The following is a 20,848-nucleotide window of genomic DNA, read 5'->3' on the forward strand; positions in this document are numbered from 1 at the left end:
CCAATTGGTATCTAGGTGATACAAATTGGTATCCGCACTTCTTCACTCTATTTCATATATGGTTAGTACTGGAGTACTAGAAGTTGGAATAGCAACACCAGAAAAAAATATGTCCTTAAAAATAGGTATATTTTCTCAATTGTCTACAGGACCTGTAATAACTACTAATCAATATGATTTTTTTATTAAGTTCATAAAGTTGAAACCCTCATTCTTAATGAGTATTCATTATGAATATACTTATGCTTTTATTATTGATTGTTTTGACCTACTTCATAAAATGAATATAGTGGAGAGACTTAGCGTTGAGTTTGCGATAACTAATTTTGGAGACGCAAAATGTTTTGGTAGTCTCATGTTGAGCTTCGATTAGAAAAGGCACTACCTATGACTTAAGGCAACATTCTCTAAATTTTTTATCCAATTATATCCCCCAAACTTTGAGCAATGAGAGGAGAGAAGATTTCCTGAATATAGAAAAAGAGATATGTGTTGCAGCCTATGAGGTCAAATTTTGTACTTTATCTAGATATGTGACAACAGACAAAAAGTTCCATAAGGAACAACTAGAAAATGAACATCATTACTTTAGAAAATATAGTTAGTAAGGTTTTCATAATATGTATGGTTTATTTAGCGAATGATGAAATTAGGTTGCTCCAATTGAAGTTAGAATCTTTACTACAATCCTATGGATTGATTTTATATCAGAGAGGGTCATCGATACTTACGTGGTTAGAGTTAAGAAGTGTATTACTTTTATTATTGACTTAATCTAAAAAGTAAAGCAAATTGCTTGAGCTAAAGTGAGAATAGATTCGATAATATTTTGAATTATTCCATGGGTGGAAATATGTGGGCTATTGGGTACGATCTTATCGATGAGCAGAATGTGTTCTAGTGATGAATTTAACGGCCTTATACAGTACGGTACTAGTATTACATTGAAACGGATATATAAATTGTCAAGTGTGAATACTAACTACTTAAGAAGTTATTAGTTGTATGACATGTGTAGATAATGAGATTCGATATTGCTTTTCACATTTGAGAAACCAACTAGTTTATTACTAGAGCGCTTGGAATGAGCATTATTTTAAAGAAAATTTTTAGTAGTGGGTCATTTGTACAATATTAATACATTTAGGTTGTGAAACATATCTTGAGGATTCTCAATAAGGACTGGTGATTTTATCTTAAGCTTCAAAGGTAGATTGATATTAGAATGACAAACTTGTAGGAAAAGAAAATCCTTATGAGTATACTTGGGTGAAGTAAATTGAATATTTTAGTAAAAGAAAGTGTGTATAAAATTGGATTAGTCCCTTGAATTTGATAGTATACATAAGTTTAAGGTGTCAAGTTAAGGAAAAGGTTTACTTTGTGGTGATGACGAGGGCTAACTGAGCATGATGGTAAAAACAGTTCATAAGGAATTGTGACTGGGATTAAAATATATATGTCGCGACTCAAAAATAGACGTGATGACACCGTCCTATCCCACCAAGACAAGTCAGCCTAAAACTCAATTGTTACAATAAAGTGCAAAAATTTTATAATCAACTCAATAATACCTTCAAAATCTGATTGTGACTTGTACAAGCCTCTAAAGTATTACAATTGATTCTGTCACGACCCAAATAGGGCCGCGACTGACACCCACACTTATCCTCCTATGTGAGCGAACCAACCAATCTAAACCCCATCGTTTCAAACATAATGAACTAAATACATTGCGGAAGACTTAAAAACTCATTAACAAAATAAATCAAATAACTTCTAAAACTCAAACATTTATTATTATCCCCAAAATCTGGAAGTCATCATCACAAGAACATCTATCCTCAAATTACTAATCTAAGAGTATCTAAGAAGCTAAAATACATAAAAATCTAGTCCATGCCGGAACTTCAAGGCATCAAGACATGAGGAAGAAGATCCAGTCCAAGCTAGAAGCATTAGCTCACCATGAAATCCGGAGTAATGAAGACTGGCTAGAGTTGCGGTTGAGTTGAAGACGATGACGCGTTTGCTGCACTCCACAAATAACAAAGAACAAAACATAAAAGTAGGGGGGGTCAGTACAAACACAAGTACTGAGTAGGTATCATCGGCCAACTCAAAATAGAAAACAGTGTATATCAGATAATATCATAAAATCAACTAATATCCTTAGCATGCAGCATTTACAGTTACCATAACCCTTGGTTACAACACCAAGCACATCAATGAGGACTCACGCCTCCTCATCATACTCATTTGGGAATTAGGTTCATTAGATTCAATATATTATCATCTTTCAAGATTCATTATCTTTATTCCCCTTGTGTCGGTACGTGACACTCCGCTACTCATATACTATCCTGGTGTCGGAACGTGACACTCCGATCCTCATTCTATCCTGGTGTCGGAACGTGACACCCGATCCATATTCTATCCTAGTACCGGAACGTGGCACCCGATCCATATACTATCCTGGTGTCGGAATGTGACACTCTGATCCTCATATACTATCCTAGTATCGGAACGTGGCACCCGATCCATATTCTATCCTGGTACCGGAACGTGGCACCCGATCCATATACTATCCTGGTGTCGGAACGTGACACTCCGATCCTCATATACTATCCTAGTACTGGAACGTGGCACCCGATCCATATTCTATCCTGGTACCGGAACGTGGCACCCGATCCATATACTATCCTGGTGTCGGAACGTGACACTCCGATCCTCATATACTATCCTGGTACCGGAACGTGGCACCCGATCCCCTAATCTCACTACTTTCATTCATCAAGCCTTCTTTTACACTAAGGCATCATCATTAACAAAGTAGATTAGGGTTTCTTTTTCAAGATTTAAGATTCAATAGCTTCATCATGCTTATTTCATCACAATTATATAACCACAACATGCAAACACAGAATTAAGCATATAGAAGGGTTTACAACACTATCCAATACATATCATTCGCTATTAAGAGTTTACTACGAATAGTGTAAAAACCATAACCTACCTCCACCGAAGATTCGTGATCAAGCAAGCAAATTCCCCAAAGCTTGTGTTTCCTCTTCGTTCGTATCTCTCTCGATCGTTTCTCTTTCCCTCTCCTTGTTCTTTCTATTCTTTTCTTTTTCTTATTCAAACCCTCTTTCTTTTACCCTAATTAGCATATAATTAAGAATAAAAGATGGCAATAATAACCCACTAATTTACTTAAGGTTACCTCTTTTAGCCCCCAAGTAATTAGACTTATTAAAATTAACCCACTAACTTTATAATTAAAGCAGGAATAGTCCAAAATGCCCCTTAAAATAATTAAAGAAATCTGACCCCGCCTGGGATTATGCAGCCTGTGACGGGCCGTCGTGCCTGCGACGGTCCGTCCTACTGCTCCGTCACAGAGTTCAGAGACTGAAATTCTCTGAAGAGTCTGTGACGGTTCGTCACGCCTGTGACGGTCCATCCTGCTATTCCGTTACGAAGTTCAGAGAGTCAATTTCAGTACCCATTTTTCAGAATTTCTAAGTGTTTTGAAACGAGACCCCTCGACGGTCCGTCGTGCTCATGACGGTCCGTCGTGGGTTCCGTCGTCTTAGCCTGTTTTTCCAGAAATAAAATCTGCTGCTCAAAACGACTAAACAGGTCGTTACAATAGATACCAATTTACCCATCGTTCGTCCCCAAACGATCACAAGAATGAAAACAAGGGCGAAAAGGAGTACCTGAATCTGTAAACAGGTGTGGGTATCTTTCTCGCATATCAGCCTCTTTCTCCCAAGTGGCTTCTTCGACTGGTCGATTCTTCCATTGAACTTTGATGGATGCAATCTCCCTTGATCTCAACTTGCGAATTTCTCTATCCAGAATAGCAACAGGTTCCTCCTCATAGGACAAATTCTCATCAAGCAAAACTGAATCCCAACGGATAATGTAGTTTCCATCCCCATGGTATCTTTTCAACATAGACACATGAAACACCGGATGCACTCCGGACAGCCCTGGAGGCAAGGCTAACTCGTAAGCCACCTCCCCTATGCGCTTCAGAACCTCGAAGGGACCAATATACCTTGGGCTTAGTTTACCCCTTTTTCCAAAAAGCATTACCCCTTTCATGGGTGAAACCTTCAACAAGACTTGTTCACCCTCCATGAACTCCAAGTCTCTAACCTTTCGATCTGCATACTCTTTCTGTCTACTTTGAGCCACTAACAGCTTTTCTTGAATAGATTTCACTTTATCCAACGATTCTCTCAGAAGGTCAGTACCCCAAGGTCTAACCTCAAATGCATCAAACCACCCAATGAGAGACCTACATCTTCTCCCATATAGTTCCTCAAATAGGGCCATATCAATGCTTGAGTGATAGCTATTGTTCGCTCAGACTGACCATCGGTCTGAGGATGGAACGCAGTACTAAGGTCCAACCTAGTACCCAATTCCGCATGCAATGTTTTCCAAAACTTAGAAGTAAACTGCGTACCTCTATCTGATATGATGGAAAGTGGAACTCCATGCAATCGAACAATTTCTGAGATATAGATTTTGGCCAACTTCTCTGCATTATAAGTCACCTTGACCGAAAAGAAATGAGCGGACTTAGTTAACCTATCAACAATCACCCAAATATAGTCATACTTACCCATTGTCTTTGGAAGACCAACCACGAAATCCATTGCAATCCTTTCCCACTTCCATTCAGGAATGGGCATTCTCTGAAGTGTTCCTCCGGGCCTCTGGTATTCATACTTTACTTGCTGACAGTTTGGACATTTGGCAATAAAATCAACAATATCCCGCTTCATTCTACTCCACCAAAAGTGTTGCTTTAGGTCACTATACATCTTGGTTGCACCAGGATGTATAGAATACCTTGAACTATGAGCCTCTGTCAGAATAGTGTTGATCAAATCATCGACGCGGGGTACACATACCCTTCCCTTAATTCTCAAAACATCTTCCTCATCGATTTGTGCTTCCTTAGCCTCTCCTCGCAATACTTTGTCCCGAATTTGGCTTAGCTTCTCATCATCAAACTGTTTTCCCTTGATTTTGTCAAGAAAAGAGGATCTCGCCTCCACACTGGCCAAAAATCCTCCCTTCTCATTTACTTCTAACCTCATAAAGTCGTTAACCAGAGTCTGAACCTCTCTAGCCAATGGACGTCTAGAAACTTGCAAGTGAGCTAGACTTCCCATGCTCCCTGCCTTTCTACTTAAGGCGTTTGCCACAACATTAGCCTTTCCCGGATGATACAAGATCGTGATATTGTAGTCCTTCAATAGTTCCATCCATCTCCTATGTCTCAAATTCAAATCTTTTTGAGTAAAGACATACTGTAGGCTACGATGATCCGTGTATACTTCACACTTAACCCCATATAGATAGTGTCTCCATTGCTTTAAGGAAAACACTACCGCAGCCAATTCCAAATCATGGGTTGGATAATTACGTTCGTGCACCTTTAATTGCCTTGAAGCATAAGCAATTACATTCTTCTCTTGCATTAGCACTGCACCCAAACCCGAATAGGATGCATCACAATAGACAATGAAATTCTTACCTTCCACTGGCAAGGTAAGGATTGGTGCGGTAGTCAACAAAGTCTTGAGCTTCTGAAAGCTTTCTTCACACTCGTCCGACCATACAAATGGAACATTCTGTTTAGTCAAGTTCGTCAATTGGGAAGCAATGGAAGAGAATCCCTTGACAAATCGGCGGTAATAGCTAGCTAAACCAACAAAACTCCTTATTTATGACACATTAGTAGGTCTTACCCAATTCTTCACTGTCTCAATCTTAGAAGGATCTACCATCACCCCATCCTTCGAAACCACATGCCCCAACAAGGACACTGCATCTAGCCAAAACTCACACTTGGAGAATTTGGCATAAAGCTTTTTCTCCCTCAACATTTCCAATACCATTCTCAAATGCTCTTCATGTTCCTTCTTGCTCTTTGAGTATACCAATATATCATCAATGAATACGATCACAAAGAGATCCAGATATGGCTTAAAAATCCCGTTCATCAAGCTCATGAAAGCAGCAGGGGCATTCGTAAGACCAAAAGACATTACTACAAATTCGTAATGCCCATACCTAGTTCGAAAAGCAGTCTTTTGCACATCCGTTGCCCGTATCTTCAATTGATGATAACCGGATCTCAAGTCAATCTTAGAGAAGACACAAGCACCTTGTAACTGATCGAACAAATTATCAATGCGAGGAAGAGGATACTTGTTCTTAACCGTTACCTTATTTAGTTGTCTGTAGTCTATGTACATTCGAAAGCTCCCATCCTTTTTCTTCACAAATAATACCGGAGCACCCCAATGAGATGCACTTGGTATAATAAAGCCTTTGCTTAGAAACTCTTGAAGTTGTGCCTTTAACTCTCTTAACTCCGCGGGAGCCATTCTATAAGGGGGTATAAAAATGGGACGAGTACCCGGTTCAAGATCAATGAAGAAGTCAATATCCCTATCTGGATGCATACCAGGAAGATCTGCAGGGAACACATCCAGAAACTTACGGACTACCGAAACCGACTCAATTGGAGGTACTTGGGTAGTATCATCTCAGAGGTGTGCCAAGAACGCTAAACAACCCTTACTAACCATTTTCTTAGCACGAAGAAAGGAGATAATACGAACCGGATTGGAAGTGTAGTCACCCTTCCTCACTAACGGATCTGTCCCAGGCTTGGCTAACGTCACGTTTTTAGCATTACAATCCAAGATTGCAAAATTTGGGGAAAGCCAAGTCATACCCAGAATTACATCAAAATCAACCATTTCTAAGATAACCAAGTCTACATAAGTATTGCTCCCCACAAAAGTTACAAGACAAGACCTATACACCTTTTCAACTATCACAGACTCACCCACCGGAGTAGAAACACGAATAGGTATGTCAAGCAATTCACAATGTAAATTAATACCATTAGCAAATGCGGAAGATACATATGAAAATGTGGAGCCAGGATCAAATAATACAGAAGCCATGCAATCACAAATCAAAAGATTACCTGTGATAACAGCATCCAATGTTTCCACTTCAGACCGCCCAGGGAAATCATAACAATGGGCCCTCTCACCTGTCTGTCCGTTGCCCCTACCATGTTGTGATGTAGTGGCTCCAGTTTTCCCATCACCCCGGCCGTTTTGGTGACCACCATTACCTCGACCACCGCGTCCTCCCGAATGATGGCCTCTTCCATAACCACCTCTACCTCTAACATTTGGAGGTCTGTAACTCTGTTTCGGACAATTTATCCTAATGTGTCCAGTCTCCCCACATCCATAACACTCTCTGGATTCAAGAATAGGTCTTTCAGAGAAGTGTTGACCGGTCTGAGGTGGACCCCCAACTACAGTCTGTAGTGAAGACTGAATTGGTCGGACTGAGTAACCTCCTGAACCCTGTCCTCTAGAGTAAGAACCATTAAACTCACCTCCCTTTCGAAACCTTTTTGATGTAGTTGTCATGGTGAATTCATCTGGATTCACTCCCTCTACCTCTATCACGAAGTCTACCACTTCTTGAAAAGATTTCGCTGTAGCCGCTACCTGTAAGGCTGAAATCCGCAACTCTGATCTCAACCCCTTCAAAAAACGGCGAATCCACTCTTGTGGACTGAAACAAAGTTGGGTGGCATACCTTGATAATGCACGAAACTTAGCCTCATATGCAGTAACCGACATCCTACCTTGCTCTAGGCTCAAGAACTCATCTCTTTTCCTATCCCTCAAAGTGCGGGGTATATACTTCTCCATAAACAAACTAGAGAATGATGCCCAAGTCATAGGTGGTGCCTCTGTTGGTTGACACTCAACATGTGACCGCCACCACATTTTGGCGTTTCCTTGAAACTGATAAGTCACAAACTCAACACCAAACCGTTCTACTATACCCATCTTGTGTAGTAGCTCATGACAGTCAACCAGAAAATCATAGGCATCCTTACATTCAGCATCCTTGAAGACTGGAGGTTTCATTCAAGAACTTACTGAAAAGTTCATGTTGATCATTTGTCATTATAGGCCCTGTAGTCAGACGAGGAAAAGTGCCTATTTCCAATGGAACATCCATGCGGGGAGCCACAGTAGCCGCATGTTGTACCTCCGGACCCTGAGGTGCTGGTGTAGAAAACACTGGAGGTGTTTGACCTTGATAAGATAACTCACTAAGATAAGCAAGAACCTGATTGATCATCTCTGGGGTAGGTTGGGGAGGCAATCCCTGATTCTGTACTTGTTCAGTTTCCCCTTCCTCACCCTCTCTTACTACTTCTTCAGTCGGTGGAGGAGTCACTGCCCTAGTATCAGATGGGCTAGGTGCTTGTCCTCTTCCTCTAGAGGACGTCCTCCCACGACCTCTACCACGGCCTCTTGCAGCTACTCTTCCTCGAGCTACAACCCCTGTGGCTGGCTCAGACGCTTCTTGTCTTGCCGATGTTGATGTTGGTGCAGTCGTTGCTCTAGTTCTAACCATCTGCGAAATAGAGTGAAGATGGTCAGATACCAATTTGTATCACCTGAATACCAATTGGACCCAAGTAATAGCATGAAAGAAAGAGAGAATGGAATTTTCCTAAAGTCTTATAGTCTCTCAAAGAAAAGTAAGGGCGTCCCCCTACCGTTCCTTAAGACTCTACTAGACTCGTTCTTGTGTGATGAGACCAACGAACCTAATGCTCTGATACCAAGTTTGTCATGACCCAAATCGGGCAGCGACTAGCACCCACACTTATCCTCCTATGTGAGCGAACCAACCAATCTAAACCCCATCATTTCAAACATAATGAACTAAATACATTGCAGAAGACTTAAAAACTCATTAAAAAAATAAATCAAATAACTTCTAAAACTCAAACATTTATTATTATCCCCAAAATCTGGAAGTCATCATCACAAGAACATCTATCCTCAAATTACTAATCTAAGAGTATCTAAGAAGCTAAAATACATAAAAAGCTAGTCCATGCCGGAACTTCAAGGCATCAAGACATGGAGAAGAAGATCCAGTCCAAGCTAGAAGCATTAGCTCACCCTGAAATCCGGAGTAATGAAGACTGGCTAGAGTTGCGGTTGAGTTGAAGACGATGGCGCGTTTGCTGCACTCCACAAATAACAAAGAACAAAACATAAAAGTAGGGGGGTCAGTACAAACACAAGTACTGAGTAGGTATGATCGGCCAACTCAAAATAGAAAACAGTATATATCAGATAATATCATAAAATCAACTAATATCCTAAGCATGCAGCATTTACAGTTACCATAACCCTTGGTTACAATACCAAGCACATCAATGAGGACTCACGCCTCCTCATCATACTCATTTGGGAATTAGGTTCATTAGATTCAATATATTATCATCTTTCAAGATTCATTATCTTTATTCCCCTCGTGTTGATACGTGACACTCCGCTCCTCATATACTATCCTGGTGTCGGAACGTGACACTCCGATCCTCATTCTATCCTAGTGTCAGAACGTGACACCCGATCCATATTCTATCCTGGTACCGGAACATGGCACCCGATCCATATACTATCCTGGTGTCGGAACGTGACACTCCGATCCTCATATACTATCTTGGTACCGGAACATGGCACCCGATCCATATTCTATCCTGGTACCGGAACGTGGCACCCGATCCATATACTATCCTGGTGTCGGAACGTGACACTCCGATCCTCATATACTATCCTGGTACCGGAATGTGGCACCCGATCCATATTCTATCCTGGTACCGGAACGTGGCACCCGATCCATATACTATCCTGTGTCGGAACGTGACACTCCGATCCTCATATACTATCCTGGTACCGGAACGTGGCACCCGATCCATATTCTATCCTGGTACCGGAACGTGGCACCCGATCCATATACTATCCTGGTGTCGGAACGTGACACTCCGATCCTCATATACTATCCTGGTACCGGAACGTGGCACCCGATCCCCTAATCTCACTACTTTCGTTCATCAAGCCTTCTTTTACACTAAGGCATCATCATTAAAAAAGTAGATTAGAGTTTCTTTTTCAAGATTTAAGATTCAATAGCTTCATCATGCTTATTTCATCACAATTATATAACCACAACATGCAAACACATAATTAAGCATATAGAAGGGTTTACAACACTACCCAATACATATCATTCGCTATTAAGAGTTTACTACGAATAGTGTCAAAACCATAACCTACCTCCACCAAAGATTCGTGATCAAGCAAGCAAATTCCCCAAAGCTTGTGTTTCCTCTTCATTCGTATCTCTCTCGATCGTTTCTCTTTCCCTCTCCTTGTTCTTTCTATTCTTTTCTTTTTCTTATTCAAACCCTCTTTCTTTTACCCTAATTAGCATATAATTAAGAATAAAAGATAACAATAATAACCCACTAATTTACTTAAGGTTACCTCTTTTAGCCCCCAAGTAATTAGACTTATTAAAATTAACCCACTAACTTTATAATTAAAGCAGGAATAGTCCAAAACGCCCCTTAAAATAATTAAAGAAATCCGACCCCACCTGGGATTACGCAGCCTGTGACGGGCCGTCGTGCCTGCGACGGTCCGTCCTGCTGCTCCGTCACAGAGTTCAGAGACTGAAATTCTCTGAAGAGTCTGTGACGGTCCGTCACGCCTGTGATGGTCCGTCCTGCTATTCCGTTACGAAGTTCAGAGAGTCGATTTCAGTACCCATTTTTCAGAATTTCTAAGTGTTTTGAAACGAGACCCTTCGACGGTCCGTCATGCTCATGACGGTCCGTCGTGGGTTCCGTCGTCTCAGCCTGTTTTTCCAGAAATAAAATCTGCTGCTCAAAACGACTAAACAGGTCGTTACAGATTCAAAATAAAAATTCAAGTCTCAAATGAACTTGTTTCTAGAATAGAACAAGATTATAATTAAGGAGAAAGAAAGTCTGCTGAGATGACAAACAACTATCTCACAAATATCCAAGAAACCTCAGAAAAGAAGAGAATGACAAGCATCATAAAAATCCATGCTCATAACCTACAAAAATTTGTAGAAGCAAGGGGTGAGTACCAAACCACACGGTACTCATCAAGTAAATCCCTAAACACAAGCTAAGGGGATGAAATATGGGTACTCCTACCACCCCAATCGAACCTCCACAACTACAACCTGCATAAAAAATAGCATAACCTAACAACTCACAGTTTACATAGCATGTAACTCAACAACAAAACTTAGTCAAATTACATATCCTCCACATCAAGACTTTAACAAATTACATATCCTCAACAATAACACTTCAATAAATTAAATATCCTTAATAACAAGCTCAGTATTCTATAATCACAAGTATCGCAGAAAGGCAATCACAAGATCAGCAAACATAATATCAAGTTCACTAATGATAAGTATGTGCAATGCAATGAAATGCAATGTCATGTATATTGATGCATGTCTAACCTAGTGATATACACCCGCTGTCTCTAAGTTCATGACCCATGGGGGACATATATGTCCATGCATCTGTCGCGGCGCACGATACGACCCTCGATAATAGTAATCATCGCGACGCACGATACGTCCCTCAAAATATAGTATCCATTGCGCGATACGTCCCTCGAAATGGTACATATTCTTAAGTTTTCATTCTTTCTCAATGAACATAGCACTTGTCACAATCATGTCTTAAAATAATGGAAATGACATGTTCACACAAATAAAGAGGATATGACCATTTTCTTAACATTGCACAATTTACAACAACAACAATGAGTCAGCAAGTCTTTCAACCATTCTTTATCATCAACACATTACACACAAGCAATTATTCACATTGTCTTTTGTTACCCTTTGTTTTCATTATTAGAATTAATCAATGTGAACAAGTTAATCCATCACTAAGTACCATTACTCCCAAACATATACCATAAGGAAATACATGCATTCCATACACTTAGCAAGGGCTTAGAAATCCACTTGCCTCAAATAGACAAACAATCACTCCGAGACTTGATCTTTACCCTTTCGTTGAGCTTCCAAACCAATGCAATCTATTCACATATATAGTCAGAATAAGATTCCGGCACTAATCATACTCATGTTATATAGGTTTAGCTTAGACCCGAAATCTTACCTAAATTTATAATTAAGTTAACATAGAAATTCTCATGTTTCCAAATTTCAAGTCTAGGTTTAAGTTTCAAACTCTCCAATATTATAAATCTAATAATTTTTGTATATTACAATACCCTAATATTTAATTATATATACTAATATACCAAATTTAAATCTTAAAATGGTGACCAAATTTAGAGGCGTAATCAACATCCTTAATTATTGAAAACTTTACAAAAATTTAGACTCCACCATTAATTTATTTAATGATCACATAGTATTCATAATTGATTTCATTAGCCAACAATCACATGAAGAATAATCACTTAGAATCCTATTTTTCTTTTTTTTTCAATTTACAAACATTATAACCCTTACATAAATCTTTAATTTTCACAACTCCAACGATAACTATGCTACAATGGGTCCGTATGCAATCCTATTTCCTCATCTTACATTACTTTATATACTAATTAACCATTACAACAATCACACATCACATACTATTATTCAAAGAACCCACATAACACAATAATTATTCTCAATTCAATTTAATTTTATAATTTTTATATTGTCAAATCCTTATTTGGTAATTCATCTCCCCTAATAATGGACATTACTAATTGGTTGTCATCATTACTATGTGACAACTAACATAAATGAAAGGAAATTCCAATGGAACAATTACCTGAACCAAAATTTGTTGTTTCCTATGCTGGCCATCGTAGTCTCCTTTCCAGGAAGCTATCTTTTTGTTATCGTTAATTGATCGCTATAAAAATCCTAATATTTTATTTTAATATGGGTCAAATAGTATAAAGTATTATATATATTATAACATTGACCCATTAATCACCAAGTAAATAAATAGTTTATTTACTATAGAACCATCAATTAAATAACCGTAGTTATTAAATAATTTGAAATTTCCAAATAAATTTCACCGACTAGACAAATATTATTTGAGTTAACTACTAAGAGGAATAAATGAAAGTTTTATGAAAATTCATAAAAATGACAATCTGAGTCATTACAACATAATTAGGATTTTTTTGATTAAATAAATTTTGTATGGTAATAAAGACTTGCGAGTATCTAAGGTTGTGATTTTCTACTATTGAGTGAGTATTGTGGTTGTATGACAAGTTTTAGGAGATTTTGGGGCACCGCTCGAATAGAATTTAAAGTAGATAGAGTCATAATAAAAATAATATAAATTTTTTGAGATGTGTAGCCTTTAGAAATAGGTGAGAGTAGAAATATTTTCTCTGATTGGAAGGACTAAAAATGTATCTTCAAAGGGGTTGAGAATTGGGTTCATAGATGCGTTGTTTCATCTTCTTTTGTTCTGGTTATGATAATGGTGTCATGGGTTCGTCAGATTGGTTAAAAAATTGAGGGCAAGACTTGACCAAAAAGTACACAGACGCTTAACTTGAGTGCGGATATGAGTACAATTGGATTGTTTGAGAAGGATATGAAAAAGTTGATGGAAAAACGATCAATGATAAACTAAGATATCCAAATTCATAAAAATCTTCGAGGTATGAACTAATGTTGATATATAAGGGTATTTGGTTATATGGTTGAAATCATAATTCAAGTTCCTTATTTCAAGTCTACATTCATACAGGTTATAAGTCTTAAAATTCTTTTGCTTTTGATTGTTAAAGGATCTAAAGAAGGGTTTTACTCAGAGTTTTGATTTAGAGTGTGAAGTAAAACGTCATGGATTGTTGGTAAAAGGATGAGATCGGTAAACAAGCTAGAGAAAAAAAAGTGTCTAATATATTGAAGGGTCTCCAGGAAATGAATTTGAGAAAAGTAGAGGAATAAGACCTCCCGTATTATAAGACCTCTCGTATTAACCATTGGGGTGTAGTTTAGAGTTGTATTGATTTTTGCCTATGAGTTTAAATATGATTGTGAGATGTGAACTGATTCGGTATAGACTTACTAGGAGTTTATCATTGACTTTTACAAAAGATTGAGTTTTGATTTGGGTGATAAACAGTGAGGCATGAAAAATAGTACTGCATGTGGGGTTAGATTGGTCAAATTATGATAGATGACTTAAGAATGATGTACAAGGTGATATACAATTCATCATGGCTATTAAGAATTTAGAGTTGAGTCAATACTGCTCTATTAATGGGACGGTCTAGAATGTTAAGATGTGTTACATAGACATTTGATGGTGAATAAATGTTATAAGCTTTTAGTATACATAATAATTTGAGTGATCAAGATCTCCCTTGAGTATTGGCATGAGGTTTGTGATGGTTCAAAGCGGTAGCTAAAGCAAGAAATGTGGAAGTGGTGTGGAGTTGACTTTGGATGCGATTTAATACTTCTATCTTGATGGAAAGGTACTATTCAATTTAAAACTAGTATTATTAGTCTTGTTTGGTACTCGTATTTTTCATGGAATGTTTAATTTGAAAGCAAGATAGCCATAGTTTGAACATGCATTTAATAAAAATACTTTGATACTAATTATAATTTGGAAGTAAGGTAGATGATCAATGTGGTTATGAGGTTTTTTAGTATAAAGAGTGTTGACTTTAGTGGATGTGGGGTTCAATAAACAAGGTTTGTGGCAATTATAATAGGGACTAAATTGTTGATCTTAGGTGGCTTGAAAATCAAACAGATAGAGTCATATGAATGAAAAATGTTTGATAGGGCACTTTGGAAGAAGTATCTAGATTTAATCGACCTTGGTTATGTACATTTTTATGTGGCCAACCACTTCATTCTGGAGTAGTTTAGAGTATGATTCACTTTAACGTCCGTGTGTGTTTTCTCTTCTATGGGTGAGTCTTTAGTAGTGGATATCACGTACTGATTATGTGATTGTCTTCCTAGTAGAGTAGTATCCTTGGTTAGACTTGTTCATTCCAGTTATGGAAGATTAGTGTTGTTTGGGATAATTGAAGTATATTAGTGATTCAACACCCACAACTTTGCTTATGAGAATTTATAGGAGAGCTACTATGAAAATTTAGAGTTTTTTGATATACTTAACATTTATGTCATCATCGGTATCATATTTTGTCTATGTGTAATTGAATGTGAGGACCATTGATTCTAGTTTTGTCATTCTTAAGCTTTGTCTATAATAGCCATTAATCTAATATTTCAATAATGTTGTTAGAGATTTTGTATGCATGGATGTGTCACTTGATGGTGGGTACTTAATCATTTCCATCTTTGAATTAGATGAGTTTTAATTTTTCTTGATGATTATTTGATTTCTAAAGATCATATTTTTGTAGCTTAAGCTCGAGCAAATATCTTGTTGTGAGGGTGTAATCTGAATAAGATCTATAATGGCTTGTGCATTATGAGTGTGTGGTGAGTGGTTCAGGTTCACTTCCGATTGTAGCCAATATTGTTTCAAGATTTTATCATGGTTATGTTAGATAATATTTGTCCTCATGGTAGTATCAAGGTCTAGTTGGAGAACCGGTCAGTTGAAGAGTTCACTCATAAATAGTTTTGTTGTTAGTTGAGTCACACACAACAACAATTATCATTAGAGTATTGAGATGGCCTCATTTGAGACATTGTATTGGAGGAGGTAGAGATCTCCAATTGATTGGTTTGATACTTTTAATATGAGACCTTGGGTACTAACATTTTGAAGAAATTATTGAGGCAACTACCCTTACTTACCCTCACCTTATTTTGATCGTTTGAGGACGAACGATGGGTAAATTGGTATCTAATATAATGATTCATTTGATCGTTTTAGCACTAGAGTTTTTCATTTCATAAAATACTTTTCAATAGAGTTTAAATGAGTATTTTAAACTATTCGTAACTATAATTACAAAATTAATGGATAAGTTGTAATTATTTATTTAATTGGTGGTAAATGGGCTTTCATTCATAATTTATTTAGTATCCTATGTCTCTTGGCCTGTATGTAAACCGACAAGAATTAAAAGAAGTTTTGATTGTTTATTTGTGAAAACATGAAAGTGTTGCGGCTCAAATATACCGACCAAGACAAGTCTCTGCAAGGTATAAGCCTCTCGGGTATAGATAAATCCTTAACTGTATAGCTTAACACTTGTATACGTAAATATTGATTTGATAATGAAAATTGTTAATAGCATATTGATCTGTAATTTGAGTGGAAGTGATACCAACGAATTGCATTAAAAATTGGAAAAAAGGATTTCATTTTAATGTTAGGCGAGAAGTTAAATTATTATATTACATATGTTAGATAAGAATTGAAGGTTGAAAGATACATATTGGTTTTGGATTTTGGGGAGATATTAATTATCGTGTTATAACAATTGGGTTGTGTTGATTTAAGTAGTCAAAAACAATAATAGTAGTAGTCTACTATTGTCCCGTAGTATGCCACTGACTTAGGTCATAATTTATTATTTCATTTAGTTATTATAATATAAACTAAGTTTTGATGTATGAAGATAGGTAACTAAATATTATGTGTATTATGTTAATTGAATATCACTAAAGTTATGCTAAATGGAGTAGTTAAGACCTACCTTATGTTTGAACTTTAGGAAGTTGATTATAAAATTAGGTGAGTTTTTGGGTCTAGGATAGACATGTGTTTATAGACTCGTTAACTTATAAATTATGCATATATAATTGATAGATTGGAAAGATTCGGAGGCATTGAGGAAAGGAAAAGTATTGGAGAAGTAGTTTGCTTGACTTCGACTCTTCGGTGGAGGTAGGTTATGGTTTATTCTATTTGATAGATAAACTCTTAATAGCGATTGGTATTTATTGAATGATTTTGTGAAGTTCTCTATGTACTTGATTGTGTGATTGTGAGACTTGGTTGTGTGGTTTGAGAATTGTCTAAAATTCTGAGACCGTGAGATTTATAATTTGAAAACCTCTCTTTCGAAGTGATGCCTTGAATAAAGAAGGCTTGATGAGATATTATTAACGAATGGAAAAGTGGTGATAATAAATGATAATTAATAATAACTTTGGATCAGAGTGTGACGTTCCAACACGATATTTTTGAATCGGAGTGTCACGTTTCGACACGATATTTTTCGATCAATGTGTCACGTTCTGACATGGTAATATTAAAGGAAAAGGATATTAAATAAACTTAAATTACTTAGTCTCAAAGAATTCATTTCCCAAGTGAGTGTGGTGGGGAGGCATGAGTCTCGATATGTGTGCTTGATATTCTGATTGATTGTGCATATTTTAGTGTTGTTGTCACTCGTTCATGTTGTTTGTTGATTTCCACCTTCCAAGTATCATAGTTAATTTTATATTATTAGTCATTGTTTATTAGTTTCTAGTTTTGGTTGGTTGATCATACCTACTCAGTAGATGTTGCCTCATACTGAGACTTGTGTTTTTTGTTTCTTTGTATTTCTTTTATGGAGTGCAGCGAGTATACAAGAGACTTCGACTCTCCCTCAGCTTTAGCCAATATTAATGTATCAGGTTCAACGGTGAGCTATTCACTCGAGCTTGTGTTGGATTCTCTTGGTCATTACCTCATGCCCTTAGTTTTTGGATACAAATTATTTTCTTCTTTATTTTGGTTTAGCTGATACTCTTAGACATAGTATGGCAGGACCCTGAGTTTACACTCTAGACGTGGTCTGGACTCGAAGACCATTGCTGATCCCCAAACGAACCCTCATTTTGGCTTACTACAAACGAAAGGCTAACTTAAGCATGAAAAAAGCTTAAAAACAGAAAAAAGATTCATTGAACTAAAATAAAAAGCTTTAAGTCAAATCAAAACTTTGAATAAAATAATATATTAAACTAGCCATAAAATAGAAAACTTTAGACTTTCAAATATTTAGTAAAAAAATATCAATACAGACTTCTCAACTATATTGACTATCTATGAATCCTCTAAATTAGAATGATGAAAGTTGGTACAAGACCCCCGACCTCCTCACTAAACTTAAAAGTAAATGAACTCCTCCGAAAGCAAGGAGTCTCACCATAGCTAACTCGAACCCTCGAATGTATCAACGAAGCTCCTATTGATGATCTTGTATACTTGTGTCTACATAATGAGAAGATGCAGACCAATTGACTTAGTACGTGGAATGTAGGAGCATGTAAGGAGAATTCTAAGGCATAACATAATCTTGATACTTGAATAAAAAGGAAATCAAGAATAAGATATTCAACTCAAAAATTACATACTCAACTTCAAAGATATGATACTTGAAACTGTAAAGCACAGACCAACTCAAGATACTCAACTTAAGGTATTCAACTCGAAATATTCAACTCATTATACTTAAGTGAACTCATTTTAATATAAAACAATTTAAAACAAGTGCAATATAAAGAAAAACTATTTAAAAACATGATATTAACTCAAGATAATAATATCTTAAAAACATATCATGCTTCCTCTCAAACTCTACTTATGCAATGCATGAATGAAGTCTCATACCTTCATTCATATTAAGTAGAACCCGTTGAGGATTCATGTAATTAATACTATGAGAGTTTCTCTAACCAAAAACAACTACTATGAGTCTAAGTGGTGATACAACGTCTCGCTCACGATGCCAGGACTGTCCTATACTTTGTCGTAGTATAGAACATGCTCAACCTAGTGGATCTACTAGCTTAACATTGGTGTTCATCTAAAAAGTATGACCCGTTAAAATTTACAATGGCCACATGGTTTACATGGAGATTTGAGTTAATATGAACTCTCATCCCCACATCGGTGCTCAATACTTCTCCAAAAATATACTTTAGCGCATATTTTTAAAATAACTTCCTTCCTTTGGGTTGAGCTAATTTTCTCAACCCTTTTTTCTTTGAAAGAACTGTTGGAATCAATGTCCCTTTTTTCTTATTCAAAACACTTTTGGAACTCTTAGTTTCCTCTTAACTTAAATGTGAATACATTTATAAACTCTTAGGGAATACTTAGTTACTTTATAGCTTTCAAGAAATGAACTTAATACTTAGATGACGTATATTACTTTGAAGGAAATCTTTAAGTGTTTAATTGACTTGAACTTTAAGTCATTAAAACAAAGTGAAACCATTTGTGAAAAACTTTAGAAAACTTTACTTTGATTTGATCTTAACTTCTAAACTTGACTCTTAACTATTATACTGGACTCTTAACTTTCCTTAAATTTAAGAATGAATTTAAGGTTCATGATCTCATGTGGATGATTTCATGATTTTCAACTTGGGGGGGGGGGGGGGGTTCATGCGGAATTTTTAGCATGAACTACTCAACTCGAGAACTCGAATATATTTCTCAACTCAAGATTGTTCGACTTATAGGGTTCATGCGAAAATATGGGCATGAAAAATTCAACTCAAGGACTTCATCTGTAGAATGTAATAGTCCTATGATTAGAAATATAATTTCATAAGGAACTCAATACTGAAGACTTAGAACTTTGAAATACTACTCATCTCAATGATACTCAATTAATGGAACTCATGCGGGAATTATGGGCATGAACGAATCGACTCGACTCAAAGGTCTAAGTAAGTAGATGAAAATCATGTATAAAAATCTTATTATTCTCTTACTTACTTCCTCAAAACTTAGTTCAAATCAATAATGTATCTCAAAGAATTCACAATTGAACTTGAAGACTTTTTTAAACTCTACTCTTAACTCTCTCTTCAATGTGATTCATGAATTCAAGAGTTATGGTTCATTTTATGAAGGATCTAGGTGATATTGTATACTCATGAATTCATTCTCCTCATTCTCATTCTCATTTACTTGAGTCTTGAAACAAGTTACTAGAAGTTGTTAAAGACTCCTGAAAAAGACTTTCTTAGAAGGTTTGAATTTGAATTATGAATTAAAGGTTATGATAATGTTAGAAATAACTTTAGATAGGAAGAAAAAGTTTCTTGAAGAATCTTGGATAAGAACTTGAATAGAAACCTTGAAACCCTAGGTTGAAGGTAAATGATCAAGAAAAATTTTCTTGAGATTCTTGACTTAGTTTCTTCAAATCTCTATTGTCAAGAATTATGATTTTCATTAGTATAGATAAAATCTGATTGTTTTGAACCTTTTATTAGTCAATAATTTCGTTTGAGGTTTTCTTGGAGGAAAAAAAATAAAAACAACCCATTTTAATATTTTTTTCGTGGGCTAATTTGTAACACAATTGTAGAGGTTACTAAAATAGTCACAATATTTTACTCAGAAGTTGGATTGATGCGAAATTATTGGCTTGGGAAATTAAATTAGATTAACTTTAATTGGAAAGTATCGGCTTACGTAACTCTTAATATTCCAAGATATATGGTCATTTAAAGTGACGGAAGTTGAATCTTACATCAAAATATATGGTCGTTTAAAGTGACGGAAGTTGAATCTTACATCAAAATATATGGTCGTTTAAAGTGACGGAAGTTGAATCTTACATCAAAACTTAATGAAACTTCAAGAATAATTATTAAGAACTCTAATGTTTTGACTTTAAGAATGAAATTGCGCTAATAATAACATTATTTTCGTGTGGGTGAACAAAACCAACTATTGAAGCTTACATCTCGGGATTAAATCTGATTGGCTAAGGAAAGGACCAAAATACCCCTCACTATTTTACGGCTAACTTTTCTTAATTGGACAGACTAATTTCAAAAGGTCATATCTCACTCACCCAAACTTAAAATATAGCAAACTCAACGGCTCTGGAAAGATAATTCAAAGATCTATCCTATGGTATCTTGTATCATACCTAATTCGTCTTGTGCTAGGAGTTATGGT

The sequence above is a fragment of the Solanum lycopersicum genome, chromosome 7, assembly GCF_036512215.1.
Source record: "Solanum lycopersicum chromosome 7, SLM_r2.1".
NCBI classification, from domain to species: Eukaryota; Viridiplantae; Streptophyta; class Magnoliopsida; order Solanales; family Solanaceae; genus Solanum; species Solanum lycopersicum.